Here is a 20,280-nt window from a genome sequence, read left to right on the forward strand (position 1 = left end):
ATTTTCTGCGTGTAGGTTTTGGGATAGTAAGAAGTGAAGAGGAAACTCTACCAAAATTTTCCCAATACAAGAAGAAGGGAATAAAACATAGTTTATAACATATCTTGTAAATGGATACCAGGTACCTATAGGATGCTAAATTAAAGCTGTAAGAGATACTCTTCATGTCGTCGATAAGGGATACCCTCTTTACTTGGGGGAGTTTATTTTGGAAAAACAAAAATCTGTCTGAGCAGTACAGTTCAGACCACAGTATCTCCAGTCATAATTGTACTGTAGAAAAAAAAGAGAAGCTTAGGTTGAAAGGTAAGATGTCCAGTAATTGAGATTCACTCATTTTGAAAGTACCAAGCCCCCAACTCCTAATTATAAATTAGATAGGTTGTTCAAAACTCGAGGATAAACCCCGAAGGAGACCAGGTCGGGCAATTATTAAAAGGGAAGTACTGTGATGTTTAAGAGGTTCTGGTTTCTTCCAACAATGGTTGAAAAATGGTTTACGATAACAGTTTATAATTTTCCACCGACTAATTGGGGAAAAAACTTCTAACAGAAGCACCTCAAAGAGATGTCAGGAACTGAATGCGAATACGAATTAAAAGGGGGATATGTAAGTATGAATTGAACAGTGTGATACGATCATGCAGGGATAAAGTGAAACCACTAGTAAGATGCACTTAGTATGCGTTGACTAAGTTAAAAGTCTGCATTGAGCACACAGTAAGAGTATGGAGCTTAAGATATAAAGAAATTACGCGTGTACACAACATCGCCCTAAAAATAGTGAAACCCTTAAGGGACGAGGACGACAAACTTAAGGAATAATTGGTGTAACCTACATTCACCCCAAGGAATAAAGGATATAGGTTGGGGTAAATCTACTATTTCAAAAGAACCTTGAACAGTTATTGTCGGAATACTAGCACCGCCTAATTGAAATTGGAACAACTACAAGTACTAGTTAAATTTTGATGAAGATAAGTAGAAGGTGGCTTTGGATGAGTTGTTCCATGAGCCCCACTACTCAAGTACATATTAATAAAGGAGATGTCGCACTATGTATGAAAAAGTTCTCGTCGCTTCGTGATTTAGCCAAGGTTCCGTACGTGGATAATCAGGTTATAAAATATACGGAAAAATGGGGACATGATGCAGTGCTAAGTAGATTGGGGAAGGAGACTAGATGAATTTGAAACTAGACATGGAGACATAAACCAAGGTAGGAACGGATAAAAGTATAAGGTCCCTCTAAAGGGGGAAAGCCAACGAGAGAACTGCAAGGGTAAGATTGAGGCACTTTATATGATAACATACTTGATTTGGATGATTAAACTTCAATAAGATCCCTTGCTGAACCAAGTTAGAAAGATCTGGAAGCCACCAGTAATTCGATAGAAGTCAGAATGGTATGTAAGACAGCGTTAAGAAGTTTTGACGAGACCCTAAACAATATAACACTATAAGGTGGGTACGTATAAAAGCAAAAGAATATAGCAATTAAAGGATATCGAATAACTCAAGAGACACTACGAAGGATAATGACAACATGCTAGATCAAAAGGCAAATGTTGGCTATAGAGTTGGTCGCAAATGATATTGCGATAGATAAATAACCAAGGAAAAGAAATAGTAAAACTCCTATGGTAGGAGATAAGATGATCAAAGAGTAAATAAGGAAATAGAAAGAGGTGCGACAAGGTATTTCTTGCACTCTCTCATATTCTCGTAATGGTAAAGAATGACACGAGAATGTGTCAAGAAGGTTACAAGCAGGGGTAAGGAAAAATTATGAAATGGTTTAAATAGGACGGACAGGACTAGCTGGTTGCTATAAGATTGGCAAGTTTATATGTCAAATTCCTTTAAAACTATGCCAGCTAATAATAGACAAAGCTCAAGGCGGCTCTAAAGGTCACTATATGAACAAATTTTAGCACTACTCAGTAGCCCACCCTAATGAATGGGTGCGTACAAAAAAGGGTGAGTACAATTGGAGAAGTTAAATCAAAATGACCAAAAAAAGGGGGACATGGTCGTAGTGTAACTAAAGATCTACCCCTATACCGGTTGCAAGATAACAGAGGAAAGGGCAAGGCAACACATAAAGACTAGTGAGACGATGTTAAGGTAAATCTTAGGCTAAGTTGAGTTCCCCTCACATTATCGCAAGGATTACAATGAAACACGATGCGAAGACTTCCCAGGGAGGTCACCCATCCCAGTATTTCTCTCTCCCCAGCATGCTTAACTTCGAAATTCTGATGGAACTTAATGCGTTAGTTCTGGTATGATCACGCGATATGGAAGAATCGGAACTAGTAGCGGAGAAACAACATGATATTATGTTCCTGGAGTACTATACGTTACATTGAGGGTATTGTAAAAAAATATTTAAGCAAGACAAGAAGAATTAGCTAATTGCTAACTGACGACGCACTCAAATGCCACAGTTCTTCAACATAGTACCAGTTAATGAGAGGCAAACCACATAATGGCTATATGGGCCAGTGGGCAAGGGAATTTCGACACCACTTGGCAGCCAACTCTTAGGGCAGAAAAAAAAAGCAAAACCCAAAAGGTAAGGGTACCAGTTGATGTAATTTACGGAAGATAGGAAGTAATACGCGAGGTAAAAAATTCCACAATATGACCAGGGCTATAAGACTCACTTCGCACTCCGTCGACAGATGAATTTGGAGGGAATGTTACCTAGAGATTAACGATATTAGACCATGCTCCTTCAATCAAAGGGTACCTACTCAGCCGAGAAGGTGTAAAATTGTAGGGTAAAAGAGTGGTGGGACATTACGGAGTCCCTACAGCTATTACCCCAAATGCAGGAGCCCAAGTTACAATTAACTATTGAGGATCAGTACGCAAAGAAACTGGGAAGACAGATAAGTCTTCGTACACTACTTTACCCTCAAACCTGATGAACAAGCTAAAACGTACCACTTAAATGCTAAGAGATGTGTCATGAGCTGGTGTTGTTAAATTCGAAGATAGCTGGGATGATTATCTATCACCTATCAAGTTGCCTACCATAATGACTACCACTCTGGTATCCCAATTACCCCGTACAAGACTGGTGGGGTAGGACGTGTAAGTCCCTTATTGGTAAGGTCGATGTTAGAAGGACGAAGCTGGTATGCCAAACATGATTAAGCAAGCTATTGACTACCAACCTAGAGTTGGCAGAAATGATATACAGATAATCGACATCGACATAAATAGTTTAAATTGATTATTGGATGTTCATAACATGGTCACCCAAAAAAGGAAACTTAGCCCAAATTATATTAGATGGTATCAAGTTTCTCGTAAGGTGGACAAAGTGGCCGATAAGTTGAGCTCACCACCTTATTTGAAAACTATACGCCCAGTCCATCAGATAGGGATGCTTCGCAAAGGTACTGACGAACAACCCAGGGTATGCTCCCTAGATGATGTCCAAGAAATGGAATCCTGTGAGGGACAACTTATCGCCATCTTAGATCGACAAGCTAGAAGATTGTAGACTAAAGACGTACCTCCCGTCAAGATACTATGGAAAAACCAAAACCAGAAAAGGGGATGACCTGAGAAATTGAAGAGGACAGAAAATGCAAGTATTCGTACCTATTCCCGATGTCTAACCCCAAATCTCAAAACTCATATATTATGTACCTGGATGACAGTATGGGTTATGGCAATAGCAAATAATCTCCCTATACTTTGCATAAAGTTATAAGAAAAGTCTTTTTAACATTCGGGGACGAATGTTCTAAAGGGGGGAAGGATGTTACACCCCACACTTTTAAACTCGGAATATCTCATAAGTTCCTTAGACATTATCATATGAGCCATATACACTACGACACTATCTAATGACTCTAAGGAAGGGAGAATGTGATACCCTATATTAGAGAAGGTTGGAAATGGAGTCATAAAAATCCGGAGGGAATTAGAGGCCAAGTAATGAGTCATAGGACTCGATTTACCTACGTAAGTTATTAATGTAAAGGTCTTATATACTTGAGCTACTGGAGGACATACCAAACCTGCGTAGCACAGATTACATATGATTTTAAAATAAGGTGAGGTGACGAGCCTACGAGAGGGAGCAAAAACTAGTTTCCGAACTTACAAAAGTGAAGCAAGCAGGTGACAAGAAAGCAGGTGACAAGCAAGCACCTCAAGCAAGCAGGTGACAAGCAAGCAGGTAACTCACCTGCCTGCTTGGGGGGAGGTGGACCCCGCTACCATGTGGTGGCATGTGATAGGACGCATGAGCCTAGGTGGCGTGTGATAGGCTGCATGAGCCTAGGTGGCGTCCTAGGGGGCTGCCACGTGTCACCCCTAAGGGGCTGCCACATGGCATCTTCTAAAGATATATATATATATATATATATATATGTGTGTGTGTGTGTGTGTGTTATGTGATGTATAACTTCAGTTTCTATCCAAAAATATCAGCCAAGGAGAGGAAAAAAACGTGAGAGAAAGGTAGCCATGGGTTTGGAAAATTAAAGGTAAGTTTTCCAATTTTCCTCCATTAATTAATTATATATTGTATTCCTCAACAATGTGTACATGTATATATGTATCTTACGATGTCTAAGGAACCATATTTTCAGCTTTGCACTTGAAACAAGTAGGAGAAAGTTGAAAGAAAAATCTAGGAACCTAGGGAGAAAGCTACGGGTTTGAAGGGTTAGCAAGGTAAGGCCCGATTTCGTTACGTAAATTAATTATTTAAGGTATCCCATGGTTATATAATAGTATTTGATAACATAAAATCGCCATTTGGGGCAGTTGAAAAGGGACACAAATAGTCCGCCCCGATTCAGCACATCAAGAAGTTTCTGAGATGCACTGTTGGAGTGTTTTGGCCAATTTTGGGTAAGGTAAGGTTTCTCCTTTTAATTTGGAATTAATGGTGATGTTATGGAGTGTATTATACACCTTGTGTGTGGCTGGAAACGTAAAAAGGGTATAGGAATGCTTGACGTTGGAGACAATCCAAATTGTAGTCGTTATAGTTGAATTGTCATCGAAGTAGCGTGTTGTTCTTGTGAGGTGCTGCTGCAGGGGTGTGGTATTTTGTTGCAGGGACTAAATGTGTTCAAAAATGTGTAAGGTTGGTGTTAGTTTCAGCCATACGACTCCTCGTTTCATATAATTAAAGGTTTTGCAAAACAAAGACTAGAAACTCTATTTTGGTGTTGTAATTTTCAGCAAGTGGTTTGGAGCTTGTGTTGTGTAATATTGCCATGATTATGTATATATATGCTGCAGGCGGTTGTTGTTGGTTGGATTTAGTGCTTAGGGATTTAATTGGAAATTCATATAGGGCACATTATAGGGGAGGTATTGCCCAATTTTTGTTAACGCCTTACCTAATTAAAGAACTAGTCGAAGAGACCGGCAAGGAAATAGATTCCAGGAATGCTAAGGTGCAACCTAAGATGCTGGAAAACTAAGAGTGGTTAATATTCGTATTACTTTCATGTTGAATAGGTTCAAACGATGATGAGGCGAATGGAATAAAGAGTAACTCACAAGAGGTATGTAAAGCTTTCTCTTGGCATGTTTTGGTATAAGTACGTACAACTATCTCTCATTTCCCTTGATATGTATTTGGTACGAAAATGAGATTATGATGCCATAGTGGTTCACCGAGCCCCATAATGGGCTGGGTACGAAAAATGTATATGCAGATCACCTAAAGGAAAGTACAGACTACATAAAGCTTATTCTCCTTCTTCTTTTGGGCATGTCTTTATCTTAGTTGTAAGTTGAATATGATCTAAGCTCTAGGGTAACTCCATTCTTAAACATCTCTTATTTACTTCTGAATATTGAACTCCTACAGTAGTTGAACCATTTTCCTGGAAACTTTTATATGTTAAAGAGGTACCAAATGTAAGGCTCCAAGTCTTAAAGACTATACGAGATTGAGTGTTTTTGATTCTATAAATGATTTGGCCCTATGTTAATATATGTCTAGGGTCCCCGAGATTACTTTTGAGACTGCCCATAATGGCATTTAGAGGATACTCGAGATAACTACACTGTTACTCGGGTCCTCAAACAAAAGCTTAACTTTCTTATTTTGTCGAGTCTCTGATAATGATTTAAATTGTATATAGTTACTCACTACTCTACTTGTGTATACTGTAACCCTTCTTTCACCGAGTCCTGGGCTTGGTACGTTATCATGCACAATTCACTGCATTGTTCACCGAGCCCCTCACTAGAGGGCTGGGTATGTATGTATATATATGATGATGTGTTGTAATAAGGTGGTGATGGCGCCGGGCCTATGATGGTCCTACAGATGTGATTCACCGGACCCTTGAAAGGGCTGGCTATATTGTATAAATTGAGCATGCATGCTTTTGTGATTCGCTGAGTACAGGTAGACGTCTTCAATTTGATAATTTGTTCCCATGCTTCTCTATTTTGAATATACCTCTAGTGTATTATGTTATATTTTACATATTTAGTACATATGTTGTACTGACCCCCTTTCTCGGGGGGCTACATTCATGCCCGCAGATACAGATACAGGTTTTGGGAGTCCATTAACTTAAGATTCCATGCAGCTCAGCTGGAAGAGGCTCCATTGTATCGGGGCCTAGTTTTTGATACTGTCCACTGATGTATAAAATTGTTTTGTCCATTCGGGGGTATGGCGGAGGCCCTGGCCCGCCATATGTTGTCATGTATATTTTTATAGGTCTGCAGACATGTATATGTGGGTTGTGTATGTCAGTTTGATTCAGCTGGGTCTACATAATATATGATATATGTTATTATGTTATGGCAGCCTTGCCGGCTTGCGTGCCCTATCATGTTGTGATACAAACAAAAAGGGCTACAAGTTTATGAAAATGTTATCGCCTAGTTGTGCTCTGTTACATGATATTATTTTATTTATAGTTCAATGTGACCACAACTGATAGATATGTATACGGGGGATCCAGGTCGGACCCCAGTCGCGGCCTACGGGGTTGGGTCGTGACAAAGACCATGGTAATTTAGACGGTTTAATCAATTCTTTTTGTAAAAGATTATCAATTTCTTTTTTTAAAAATTCTACTAACTCACTATTCATTTGACAGGGACGAGATTTAGTTGGAATATTATCTTCACTGAAATTATCTTCATATGGAAGAGTGACAATATGCATTTTCCTATTCCAGAAAGCACTAGGATGATCAGCACAAACATCAATTGATAATTGTTTAGAGATTAATTTAATCTTTTCTTGTACCTTAGTAGGTTTCAATGTATCTAGAATATTTAAACTGTAAATTTCTAGTTGTAAAGAATTAACATGCTTCTGTTTTATTTTAATTAAAGCATTAATGTTTTGAGTAACTGGTTCAATTATAAAGGTAAAGGAGATATCCTTATTATTATAGCTAGCAGTGAATCCTTTAGAATTTAGTTTAGAAAAAGGATATATAGCATTAATGAAAGGAGTTCCAAGTATAATTGGAGGGTGCATTTGATCTTTCACTAATAAGAAGAAATGAGGAATATAGACTATATTCTGACAGATATATGTATTAGACAGTTTATACTTTATATTTAAAGTATGACCAGATGCAGATTTAACAGCATGTGTTTTTTTTCAAAATATCTAAAAGGGATTAATCCTTCTTGAATGCAACTAACATCTGCTCCGCTGTCAATCATAGTTGTGTTAGTAATAGTAAACTCATTGTTAATTAAAATAATATATTTAATATACCATCTATGCGTAGTTACAATCTGTAGCATTCCTAAAAATGAATTGTCTTTAGGAGTTTCCATAATTTCTTCGACCTTTTCATTTTCATCAATAATACCTTTTCCTTTATAAGTAGGAGATGGTGAGTCTTGTTGACAAGGTTTTCTAATTGAGAAATTCGCTGATTATGAATAATTTAACTTTGTTTGAGAGATTTAATCTCTTGTTTAAGTTTTTCAACTTCAAATTTTAAATCATCCAAAGAAGTATCTCTAACAGTGGTATTAATCTTTGTATCAAGACGAGCCAAAACTTCTGTTAGAGAGTATGGTTTCGAATCAATATCAATTTTAGTTTTGGTTTTATTTGACTGGGAGCTAGTTGAAGAGACCATATTAATGACTTTGCTCCTAGTTTCTTCATCAGAAATTTCTTTCAGCAGTTCAATTATATTATCAGAAGTGATAGTATGCATATTTAAATCTTGAAATTGAGACCATAGTTTATAAACCTCATCAGTTTTGCAAGAACAATTATTACCTGTGCAATTAAGACCACATTTAGAAGAAGCTTCATTCTCATTATCAGAGATATCAATAAGTGCAACTTCACTTTCAGATTCTTCAGTACTTAATTTGGCTTCAGAGGAATAATCTGATTCTGAACCCGAAGTATATAATAAACCATATACTTTATCATGAATATCTTCATCAAAGTTTAAGCTTTTTAGCTTTTGTAATTTACAATTTGGAGCAATATGCCCATATTGACCACACTCGTAGCATTTTATTTTGCTAAGATCTCTTTTAGATTATTTTTTGTAAATCTAGATTGTTATTATTATTATTATTGTTATTATTGTTATTATTATTATTATTGTTATTATTGTTATTGTTATTATTATTGTTATTGTTATTATTATTGTTATTGTTATTATTATTGTTATTGTTATTATTATTATTATTATTATTGTTATTATTATTATTATTATTATTATTATTATTATTATTATTATTATTATTATTATTATTATTATTAATTATTCCCAAAATTTAGTAAGTGTGAATTTTGGTTAAAGGAGGTGGCATTTCTTGGTCATCTAGTGTCCGGTGATGGGATCAAGGTTGATCCTAAGAAAATAGAGGCAGTCAAAAATTGACCTAGACCATTATCTCCTTCAGACATTACGAGCCTTTTAGGTCTAGCCGGGTACTATAGAAGGTTCTTCAAAGGTTTTTCTTCCATCTCATCTCCTATGACAAAATTGACCCAAAAAAAATCCAAATTCATACGAACAGATGAGTGTGAGAAGAGTTTCCAGACCTTAAAAGATCAACTTACCTTTGCTCCTATTTTGACTCTCCCAAAAGGATTAGAAGGGTTTGTAGTTTATTGTGATGCTTCAAAGATTGGTTTAGGTTGTGTCTTAATTCAAAATGGCAAGGTCATAGCCTATGCTTCTAGGCAATTAAAGGTGCATGAGTGTAACTACCCTACCCATGACCTTGAATTGGTGGCCATTGTTTTTGCTCTAAATATTTAGAGGCATTACCTTTATGAGGTGCATGTGGATGTGTTTACTGATCATAAAAGTCTTCAATATGTGTTCACCCAAAAGGACCTTAATCGAAGGCAAAGAAGGTGGCTAGAACTCCTTAAGGACTATGACATAAGTGTGCACTATCATCCAGGTAAAGCCAATGTGGTTGCTGATGCACTTAGTAGAGTGTCTATGGGGGAGTGTGGCCCATGTGGATGAAAGGAAGAGGGAGTTGGTGAAAAATGTTCACCGGTTGGCTAGATTAGGGGTGAAGTTGTGTGGAACTAATGATGGTGGTATAGTTGTTCAAAATAGGTCCGAATCCTCTTTGGTAGTGGATGTTAAATCATAGCAAGATCTTGACCCAAAGTTTATTGAGTTAAAGAAGTTGGTAAAGGAAAAGAAGATAGAGGTCTTTTCCCAAGGGGGAGATGGGGTGCTATACTACCAAGGTTGGATATGTGTTCCAGATGTTGATGGCCTAAGGAGTTGGATTTTGATGGAGGCTCATAATTCTACATACTCCATTCATCCTGGTTCAACGATAATGTACTGAGACATAAAAGAGTTGTATTGGTGGGGTGGCATGAAGAAGGACATAGCAAGGTTTGTGTCCGAATGTACGAATTGCCAACAAGTGAAGGACGAACATCAAAGGCCGGGTGGCCTAGCCCAAGATATTGAAATCCCAACTTGGAAATAGGAAGATGTGAATATGGATTTTGTAGTGGGTTTGCCTCATACCCGGAAGCGTTATGACTCAATTTGGGTAATTATTGATAGAATGACTAAGTCACCTCACTTCCTACCGGTTAATACTTCCTATAGTGATGAAGACTATGCCAAGTTGTATATTTGAGAGTCGGTGAGGTTGCATGGTGTGTTGTTATCCATTATTTCGGATCATGGTACCCAATTCTCTTCTCACTTCTGGAGATCATTTCAGAAAGGACTCAGTACTAAGGTAAAGTTGAGCACAGCATTCCATCCTCAAACGAATGGGCAAGCCGAAAGGACAATTCAAACACTAGAGGATATGTTAAGGGCTTGTGTGTTGGAGTTTAAAGGAAATTGGGATGATCATCTACCGCTCATCGAGTTTGCCTATAATAATAGTTACCACTCAAGTATTGAGATGACACCGTTTGAGGCTTTGTATGGAAGACGATGTAGATCACCAGTTGGTTGGTTTGAAGTAGGCGAGATGACCTTGTTGGGCCCCGATTTGGTACTTGATGCTTTAGAGAAGGTGAAGATCATTAGAGAAAGGTTGAAGACGTCTCAAAGTCGTCAAAAGTCCTATTCCGACACTAGAAGAAGGGATCTTGAGTTTAATATGGACGATTGAGTGTATCTGAAAGTTTCACCCATGAAAGGTGTGGTTCGATTTGGTAAGAAAGGAAAATTGAGCCCTAGGTATGTAGGGCCTTATAGAATCGTGAGACGTGTTGGTAAGGTTACATATGAGTTGGAATTACCATTGGAAATGACCATGGTTCATCCGATGTTTCACGTGTCTATGTTGAAAAAATGTGTGGGTGATCCTAGTTCCATTGTACCTATGGGAGTAGTAAATATTGAAGAAAACTTGACCTATAAAGAAGTTCCTGTGGAAATTTTGGACCGGCAGGTTAAGATATTGAGGAACAAAGAAGTTGCATCTGTTAAAGTCCTTTGGAGGAATCAACAAATAGAAAGTGCAACATGGAAAGCGGAAGCGGATATGATTAAGAGATACCCTCATCTTTTCCCCTCTACCCAAACCTAAGGTATTAAGTTGTCCTTGCTCAATTACTTGAAATCTTTACATCTCAACTTTACTTGTCATATGCTTGCAAAATTATGAACTATGTTTTAAACGATGTTTTAAATTACACTATTGCATTAATGATGGGTTTTTTGTTTACACTCTACTCTACTCAAGCTAAGTCTTTCCTCATTCGAGGACGAATGTGTTACATCCCGTACTTTGGAACCTTAGAAGGCTTCTTAAGCTTCTCAAGTTTCTGGGAAGGCTCTTAAGTTTCTTAAAAGTCATTATGTGAGTTGGATAGTTGATAATGCTATCAAATAACTCCAAGGAAAGGAGAATGAAATGCTTCATAATAAGGAAGATTGGAAATAAGGTTATAAGAATTCGAAAGGAGTTGGAGGCCGAGAAATGAGTCGTAGGACTCGATTAACTCGCATAAGATACCAACTTGGAGGTCTTACGTACTTAAGCTACTCGAGTAAGTGTTGAGACTAAGTAGCAAGGAATACATAAGCTCTTGAAGTGCGACGAGATTACGAACCCACGGAAGGGAAATAAGGAAACGACGCACCTACTTGAAGCAAGTAGGTGACTCACCTACTTAACACATGGAAGCACGTGATAGGTACACGTGGAAGCATATGAAAGTGACACGTGGCAGCAGGTGACACACCCTGGGGTGGACCCCACCTGCCACGTGGCAACCATGGATAGGTTGCATGGATGAAGTGGCCCAATGAGAGTTTGACACATGTCACCTTTAGGGCATGACACGTGTCACTTCTAATAAGGATATATATTTTCCTTTTGATGACTAAGTCATCTTATTATCCTTTTACACTTAGAAAAAAATAAGAGAGAGTTGAGAGAAAACTTGAGAGAACAAAGAGGAGGAGCTACGGGTTGGTCCAAAAGAAGAGGTACTTCTGTTAGTAATATTAGTATAACTCGTTCTGTATAGCTCCGTTTCAAGTGGTTAAAGATGTTTTGGAAAGCTATTTCATAGGGATAAAACTTTCATTTAGACTCTACAACCCAGTTTTGCTTTTCTCTACTCCAAAAATGGTGGTGAAGCTTGGGGGAGCTGCTGTCCAGATTTCGTTTTGGAAATCCTACACAGACTGCTGTTGGTATTTTGGGCATATCTCTTTGTACCAAAATTTCTGTAGGGATGATTCGAAATGGTATGCGACCTTGAGACACATGTCTACAACTTTCCTTGGGGCCACAAATCCTGTTTCCGTCAATTACCCCTTCGAAACTAAGAGACAATACGAGACAGTAAGTTGTGCAGAATTCACGTTTTAACAACTTTGGCGAGTTCTGGCCAATTTTGGGTAAGGTAAGGTTTCTCCTTTCAATTTGGAGTTTATGGTGTTTTAATAAGGGTTATATATGTCGTTTAAGTTGCTGGAAATGTAAAAACATGGTAGAAATGTTTGACGTTGAAGACAATGTAAAATTGAAGTTGTCATAGTGGAATTGTAATCGAAATGAGGCGTTATGTATGTGGAGGTTGCTGCTGGTTGTGTGGTGCGTGTTTCAGGGTCTAAATACGTTCTAAATAAGGTGGGGGATATTCTGGTTTCAGCCACACGACCCTCCTCTCCGCACTATTAAAGGTTTTACGAAATAAAGGCTAGACGCCCTATTATGATACCGTATTTTTGAATAAGTCGTTTGGAGTTTATGTTGTATATTGTTGGTATGAATTGCTGCAGGTTGTTGTTGTTGGTTGGCTGTAGGTCTTAGGGACCTAATTGAAAATTCGGATAGGGCACATTATAGGGGAGGTGCTGTCCAATTTTCGTCGACGCCTTAGCGAATAACAGAACTAGTCGAGGAAACGACTAAGGAAATATACTCCATTAATACTAAGGTGTAACCTAAGATGCTGGAAAGTTAAGACGGGTTGATACTCATATTGCTTTTATGTTACTTAGGTTTAAAGGACGACGAGACGAACGGGATAAAAAGTAACCCGTAACAGGTATGTAAAGTTATTCCTTCTTTTGGCATGTTTTGGTATAAGTATGTAAAGTTAACGTTTCTTTGTTTTGGCATGTTTTGGCACACGTATGTAAGGCTTATACTTTCTTTTAGCATTTCTTTGACATAAGTATATGAAGCTAATATTCCTTTTCAGCATGGATTTTAAGAAACAAGTATATAACTTTCATATGATTTTAAAGAAGTTCCTGTTCGTAAAGCCGCTAGAATGACCAACTTCTCAACTTCCAAAATATATTTTGTTATGCCTTGATATGTTTATATAATTCCCAAAAGTTCTATTTTGATATAACCCATAGTAACTTTCAAAAGGTACTTGATATGATCCTTGTCTGGATTTTGAATGATAGCTTATTTTGATTATTCCATCGAGTCTCAAATATGATTTAAATTGCATTTGGTTTCTCACTACTCCACTCGTGGATGCCTCAATGCTTCTTTCACCGAGCCCGGGCCAGGTTTTGTTATCATGCATACTTTTCTGCTTTGTTCGCCGTGCCCCGACGTGAGGCGGCAGGTACAACCTGTACATGGGAATTATGGAGTTATGATGTGCCATGTACACACATGATATGATATGATCTGATATGACCATCTGATATGATATGATAATATTTACGGAGATATTTCCTACTCTGGAGTTATGATGTGCTGTAGCGCCAGTGATGGGGCGGCGACCACATTTTGTATTTGTTCATCGAGTCCCATAATGGGACCGGATATGGCATATGTTTCTCTGCATACATTATTTGTGGTTATGTAAAGCATTTTGGTATTCTGGATAGTTTGCTCATTTTTGCACCTTCTGTTTTGGTAATGGCTTTACTAGTTACAGTCCATACTTTATATACTCAGTACATATATCGTACTGACCCCCCATTCTTTGGGGGGCTGCGTTTCATTCCCGCAGGTACATATGTTCATTTTGGAAGTCTACTTGCTTAGGGTTTCCACTCAGCGATGTTGGGAGCGCTCCACTATTCCGGAGCCTAACTTTTGATGCTGGTCATTTGATATGTATATATTTATTTGTCCAGGGGTACGGTGGGGGCCCTTCCTGCCATATGTTGCTGTTACCATTCTTAAAGGTCTGTAGATATATGTGTATGTAGGTTATTTGTAAGTTTGTTTCAGTTGTGCTCATCCGACGTATTGCAAATGTTTTCGTGGTATGACAGCCTCGTCGGCTCGCATGACCTTTCCTGTCATGATACAGGTGAATGAGGCTACAGGTTTATGAAAAAAAGTTTTTGACCCATTAGGGTTTGTGTATGGTATCACATCACACCCGGTTCAACTTAAGGGTAACTGATATATACACATAAGGGGGTCTAGGTCGGACCCCAATTGCGGCCCACGGGGTTGGGTCGTGACAGAAGTTGTATCAGAGCAGTTCGTCCTTGGAGTGTCTACAGACCGTGTCTAGTAGAGTCTTGTTTATCGGTGTGTTGTGCACCACATCTATAGACAAGAGGCTACAGGACATTTAGGATGTTACCTTTCTTTCATATCTACGATCGTGCGATAGAGACGAGTCATAGGGAATGAAATTCCTCATACTAACTTGTGATTTCAGCAGAAGGACAACATCAATATAAGAAGGTTACTGACGATATTGGAAGTTACACAGCACGCAGGTAAGCAAGGCACGAATGATAGGTGCCAGGTAAGGTATTGAATTACGGTTGATATGTAAAGTTGAAAATTGAAAGGAAAAGTAGACGGAAAGTCTAAACAGGTGTAGTTCGAGTTGGACATACGAGGTAAGTCCATCAGTTATACTATTGTTAATTATGGGCGCCCTGTGAGGCTGTGATATGACGTGATATGATACCTATATATATATCTTTAAACGTATTGCACCTGTGAGGCATTGTTGGCATTTTCTGCGTACAGGTGTTGAGATAGTAAGAAATATAGAGGAAATTCTGCCCAAATTTTCCTTGAAATAAAAGGAAAATGATTTAGAAAAGACTGGTAGTTCTGGATAGAATGACATATTAAGGATAAGACTAAGTAAGAAGGGTAAGTAACCCACAATAAGAATCATGAAGAAGGTTAAGAAGTGTTATACTATGGGGTAGAATGCGAACAGGATATGATGTGAATATAATGAGGATAGTTATGAAAATAAGTAAAGCCTTGTGAGAAAGTAGCTTCGAATAAATTGCTACGTGACTCGAGTACCCATAATTAAACTGGATTAGCACCTCATGATTGTGTTAAGTTGTCGTACCTAGACAACCAAAGGTATGGAAGATATAAAAGAAGGCATAGATATGGTGCAGTATACCGAATATGTTGGAAAAGAATCATACGTATTGGAAAATTGGAAATAAGGGTGTAAGGTAGAACACAACAGATAGTGACATGGTACACCCTAAAGGGGGGAAGTGGCTTCAAATGAGATCCCATACTGGCACGAGTTAATAAGATCTAAAGGCCAACAATAAACAAATAGAAGCCATGATACCGGAGACAGTGCGGAGAATTAATAATAAGGACTTGAATAGTATGACATCAAAGAATAGGTGCATACAAAGGGGATGAATACAATAAGAGAATTACGATGAAAACTTAGACATACTGTAAGGAATAGCCAGGCTATACTCGACTGAAGGTAAGATGTTGGTAACAAAGTTACTTTTTTTTTTTTTTTTTTTATTGGAACAGACCCTACACGAGGCTCCCACCTCTCGTGCACAGTCAGGGGTTAAGCAACACCCCCAAGCCTTAACATAAATAATCAAAATAAAATACAAGGAGGGGGACATAAACCTTACCTCCGATCCTATGGTGGTTCATAAGTCGGCTAACCTATTAAGGTCGGCTAACTCATCCCCGATACAAAAAAAGAGAGACTAACTATAACTAGAAAGCAGTAAACCTGTGAGAGGACTCCTCCCGGTACAATTCAACTATGAAAGCATAAATGAGGGAGACTCTCCCCTTCCATGAGAAAAAGGAAAGTAACCTACACTAGTCCTATTCCAACTATGCTACATACCAGACATAGCTACATTGAAGAAGAACAAGTATACGAAACTTCTATCTCACATGGGATGGGAAATTCTTTTCATCTTTGCTCTTTTTAGTCTTGTCGTACCAAGTAAATCCAGGTGAAGTGTGCCTTTGTATCAGTATCATGATTACCAGCTAAGGAGGCTGAAAGGAGAGGAAGTATATGGAGCTATAGTAGCCAACAGCCTTGGAGTTGTTGTGGAGAAAAGTGTAGCTGCATTCGAACACCTGCATGGGGGTCCAAATGTATGGTTGCTGCAGACCTGCACCTACAAGTAGCCAAGGCAGCAAACAAACCTGGTTGTTCTGTACATGGGAGTGTGTTGCTTTTGGCATCTGTTGTTGCTGATGCTGTTGAACTTCATCTTTCAAGTCTGCACTTTCAGCTTCAGCTCTGTGGTTGAGTTGTTGTTTGGTGTGTGGTTGAGCAGTTGTTTGGTGTTTTGTTCCCACAGTATGTATATGAAGTTGATGGAGATGTAACATGTTACAGCTACTCATGATATTGTTGTTGGTTCTTGGATGTTGTCTATGAGGTTGTTGGAGTTCCATCTGAGTTCCACTGTTGCCTGTATCTCCAACAACCTGCACAAACAAACAAGCAAACACACAATTCCAAGAGCAGTACCAACAGTTCTGAATGTGGTGCCATTCCTCTGTTGCAGCTGGCTTCCTCAAATTCTGTATTTGCAATATTGAGAGACTCCCATATGTTGTTTGATGTTGTTGGTTGTTGCAGTGTGTCAGTTCAGCAGCTTCCATGTGTAGGAGTTCTTTAGTATACCTGCACAAGCAACTAAAAGGAAAAGAATGGGTCTCAAAGAGAATTTTGTAGCCTGTGAGCATTTTCCATGTCGCTCGACTAACGTCTCCACTTATCCGTTTGAGATGAAACTTTCTGAAGTTTGCATATATATCCTTTCCTTTAGCCATGCAAAGTTTGAAGGCTTGTTTCCCAAGTTGGAGCTTCCATTTAGCAAAATTATTCCTTTTTAAGCTTAAGACAGCTGATTGTTTCAAGCTCGCTCGCCTAACGTCTCCAATTATCCGTTTGGGTTGAAATTTCTTGGGCCTTGTCAAAATAATATATGCTGCAATCCTGCAAAGTTTGGGGGCCTTTGGACAGGTTCACCAGTGACTCCTCACCCTGCACCTGCTGCCCTGCTGAAGCTTAGAGGTTGCAGGGTGTTTGGAAGTTGTACTTGTGCTCTTCTCTATGTATTTGTTGTTGAAGAATGCTGATATATCACTCCAGACACCTGCAATAATGCAGCAAGAAAACCCAAACAAAACATAATATACACAGACTAGCAATAAAGAAGGGACCTCAGTAAGAGCTTTGGAGGGTGTTATCATTTTCCAAGTCGCTCGACTAACGTCTCCAATTATCCATTTGAGCTGAAACTTTATGAAGTTAGCATATATATCCTCTCCTTTAGCCATGCAAAGTTTGAAGGCTTGTTTCCCAAGTTGGAGGATCCAAATTACTAAAGGCCCTCTCTTTAGGCTTAAGGCAGCTGATTTTTTCAAGGTCGCTCGCCTAACATCTCGAATTATCCGTTTGGGCTGAAACTTCTTGGTCCTTGTGAAAATAGTATGTGCTGCCATCCTGCAAAGTTTTGAGGCCATGGTGCAGGTCCACATGCTGCAACTCACCCTGCACATCTTACCCTGCTGAAGCTTAGGTATAGATGTTGTAGGGAGGGTGTTGGCCTGAATGAGAGGCTGACTATTTGGTGAAGTTCTAGCATGCCAGGTTGTTGCTTCTCTTTTGTTGAGGTAACTTGAACCTGTAGAGACAAGTGACAAGAAGACAAACAAGGAAGATAGATGCACAGGCTGCTGCAGGTTCTTTTGTAGCTCCAAATTACTTCCATAGTAAAGGAGGTTAAGATGCATGTTGTTGCAAGTTACTTCCAAGGGGGGACCCTTAGTTGTGATCAGGATTAGCTCCTTAAGGTACCTGCACCCACCAACAGAGACAGAAAAACACACATACAAACAATTCTGCAAGTTATAGTAACTACTACTAATGACTTGTTGGTGTTCCCTTAGTGTTGCAAGTTGGTGGATCTGTTGCTGGAGGGTGTTGTTGTTGAGGAAGGTAAGAGGCAATCTGAATTTGCAGTACAAAGGATTCCTTATGCAGGATCCTGTTGCTGCTGTAGTGTAGCATATGCAAGTGATGTTGCTGAGATGCTGCAGGTCTATGGTAGGTTGTTGGTCCAAGAATTCCAATCTCAGCTGCTGAAACTCCAATACCAGGCTCAAAGCTTCATGATACTTGCACCAGATAAACAAACAAAAGGAAACTTCCCTTTGCTGATTCCTGTGCTGCATCTCTACAGCATTCTTGCAGCTCCAAGGCCATCTCCAAGTTATCCATTGGTTCATTTTGCAGCTGCTGTGCCAAGAAGCAAACCTCACCTGGCTTGCATTTGTTTGTTCCCTTTTTCCAAATCTGCTGGTACCTACACAATCAAGCATGAAAAGAAAAAAGAAAATATCTACTCTAATCCTTACCTCTAGGGGTATGTTGATTGCTCTAGGAAGGCAATAAACAAGGGAGACTCTCCCCTTTACAAAACTCCTAACTATGAATTTATACATAGGGAGTTCTGTACTACTATTAATGGTATACAATTCAAGGAGGTTGTTTGATCCTCTTCAGTTTTGTCCTCCTAAAATTTGGCATCCCCATTTTGTCTAGGATGTAGTATCCTCTTATTTCCTTAGGAAGCTATTGAGGATTGTAGAATTGAACCATGCTGTCTACACTGTGGCTATGCTTGGAAAGTGTATCTGCAACAAAATTAGCTTCCCTATAGATGTGCTTGCATTGAAAGAAATCCAGCATTATGATCAGCTCCTGCAGGTCTGTGATGTAATTCCTGATAGTCCAGGGTGGTGTAATCTCTTGTTTTAGCCATTTCACAAGTAATTCAGAGTCAACCTCCAGTAGGACCCTGCTGTAGCCATGTTGAATGCACCAAGTGATGCCCAGAAGTGCAGCCTGTACCTCAGCTTGGTTGTTAGAACCAACTCCAAGTGGTGCAGCAAATGCATAAAGGAGGTTTCCTTTGTGGTCTCTTAGGATGCCCCCAGCTCCAATTTTCCCAGGATTATTCAAAGCACTTCCATCAGTGTTAAATTTAACCACATTGTAAGTTGGTTTGTGCCAACTAACTTGGGTGATTTTCAGCTCCTGACTGCAGCTTTCCACCATAATTATTAGCTCCTTCCAGTCACTTGGCCAGCTAAGGTAAGGGAAAGCTGTGAAGATCAGCATGTAAAGTTCTTTGATAATTGAGAACTTCACTCTAGTACTGCTTGACTTTTTTCCTCCATATTTGCTAGCACATCTGTTCTTCCATAGATTCCAACAGATGAATATGGGGGTAGCTTGCATTAATAGTTTATGGACTTCATTATTTGGTTTAACCAACCACCATTTCATCAGAGTGTTCCTCATGGGGCTGCTGCTGTGATGTATACCCCAACAATCAGAGAAATAATTCCATATATGTCTAGCCATGTGTCCTGAGATGAATATATGATCTATATTATCCCAACCTGACCTGTAGCAACAAGAGCACTGAACAGGTGCATGACCAAATTTCTCAATACTTTCATTAGTGGGCAACTTGCTTCTGAGAGTTCTCCAAACTAGAAAGGATATCTTAAAAGGTATATTCTTATGCCATACATAAGTGTCAGTCATTGTTTTGTTCCTTTTTGGCCTGATCTTGTTCCAAGCTGAAGCACAAGTGAAGTTTCCATCTGAGGTCAGCTTCCAGTAGGCTGTATCTGGGATGTTAGGTTGATACTTGAAGGAAAAACTAAGAATCTTCTGTATCAGATGCTGTGGTGCATGTTGCCTCACCTTCTCTTCATCCCATTCTCCATTCTTCAGGAACTTGGAGACAGTGGTATTGTTAAGTCTAGGTAGACAGTCTTTGTGATAAGCTAGGGGGCCAATTCCTAGCCAATCATCCCACCAAAAACTGCAAGAGCCTGAGTTAAGGTGCCACTGTATATGAGGCTCAATCTCAGCTTTGTTTGTCATCATGTGTTTCCACATAATTGATTGACCAGTGTCCCATTTCTTGATTACTGGATTTGCCCTTTGGCAATACTTGGCCCTCAGAAAGCTCCCCCATAGAGTCTTCTTAGACCTGAAAATCCACCATTGTTTATATTGCATTGCTAGGCAGACATCTTTCAGATTTTTCATGC

General features: G+C 39.0%; 1 pseudogene; it reads right to left on the minus strand.

Moving 5' to 3' along the window:
- Positions 1–20,280, minus strand: part of LOC129892473 (uncharacterized) — a 37,637-nt pseudogene that overhangs the window by 8,542 nt on the left and 8,815 nt on the right.

This window comes from Solanum dulcamara, chromosome 1, assembly GCF_947179165.1.
Source record: "Solanum dulcamara chromosome 1, daSolDulc1.2, whole genome shotgun sequence".
In the NCBI taxonomy this organism is placed as follows: domain Eukaryota; kingdom Viridiplantae; phylum Streptophyta; class Magnoliopsida; order Solanales; family Solanaceae; genus Solanum; species Solanum dulcamara.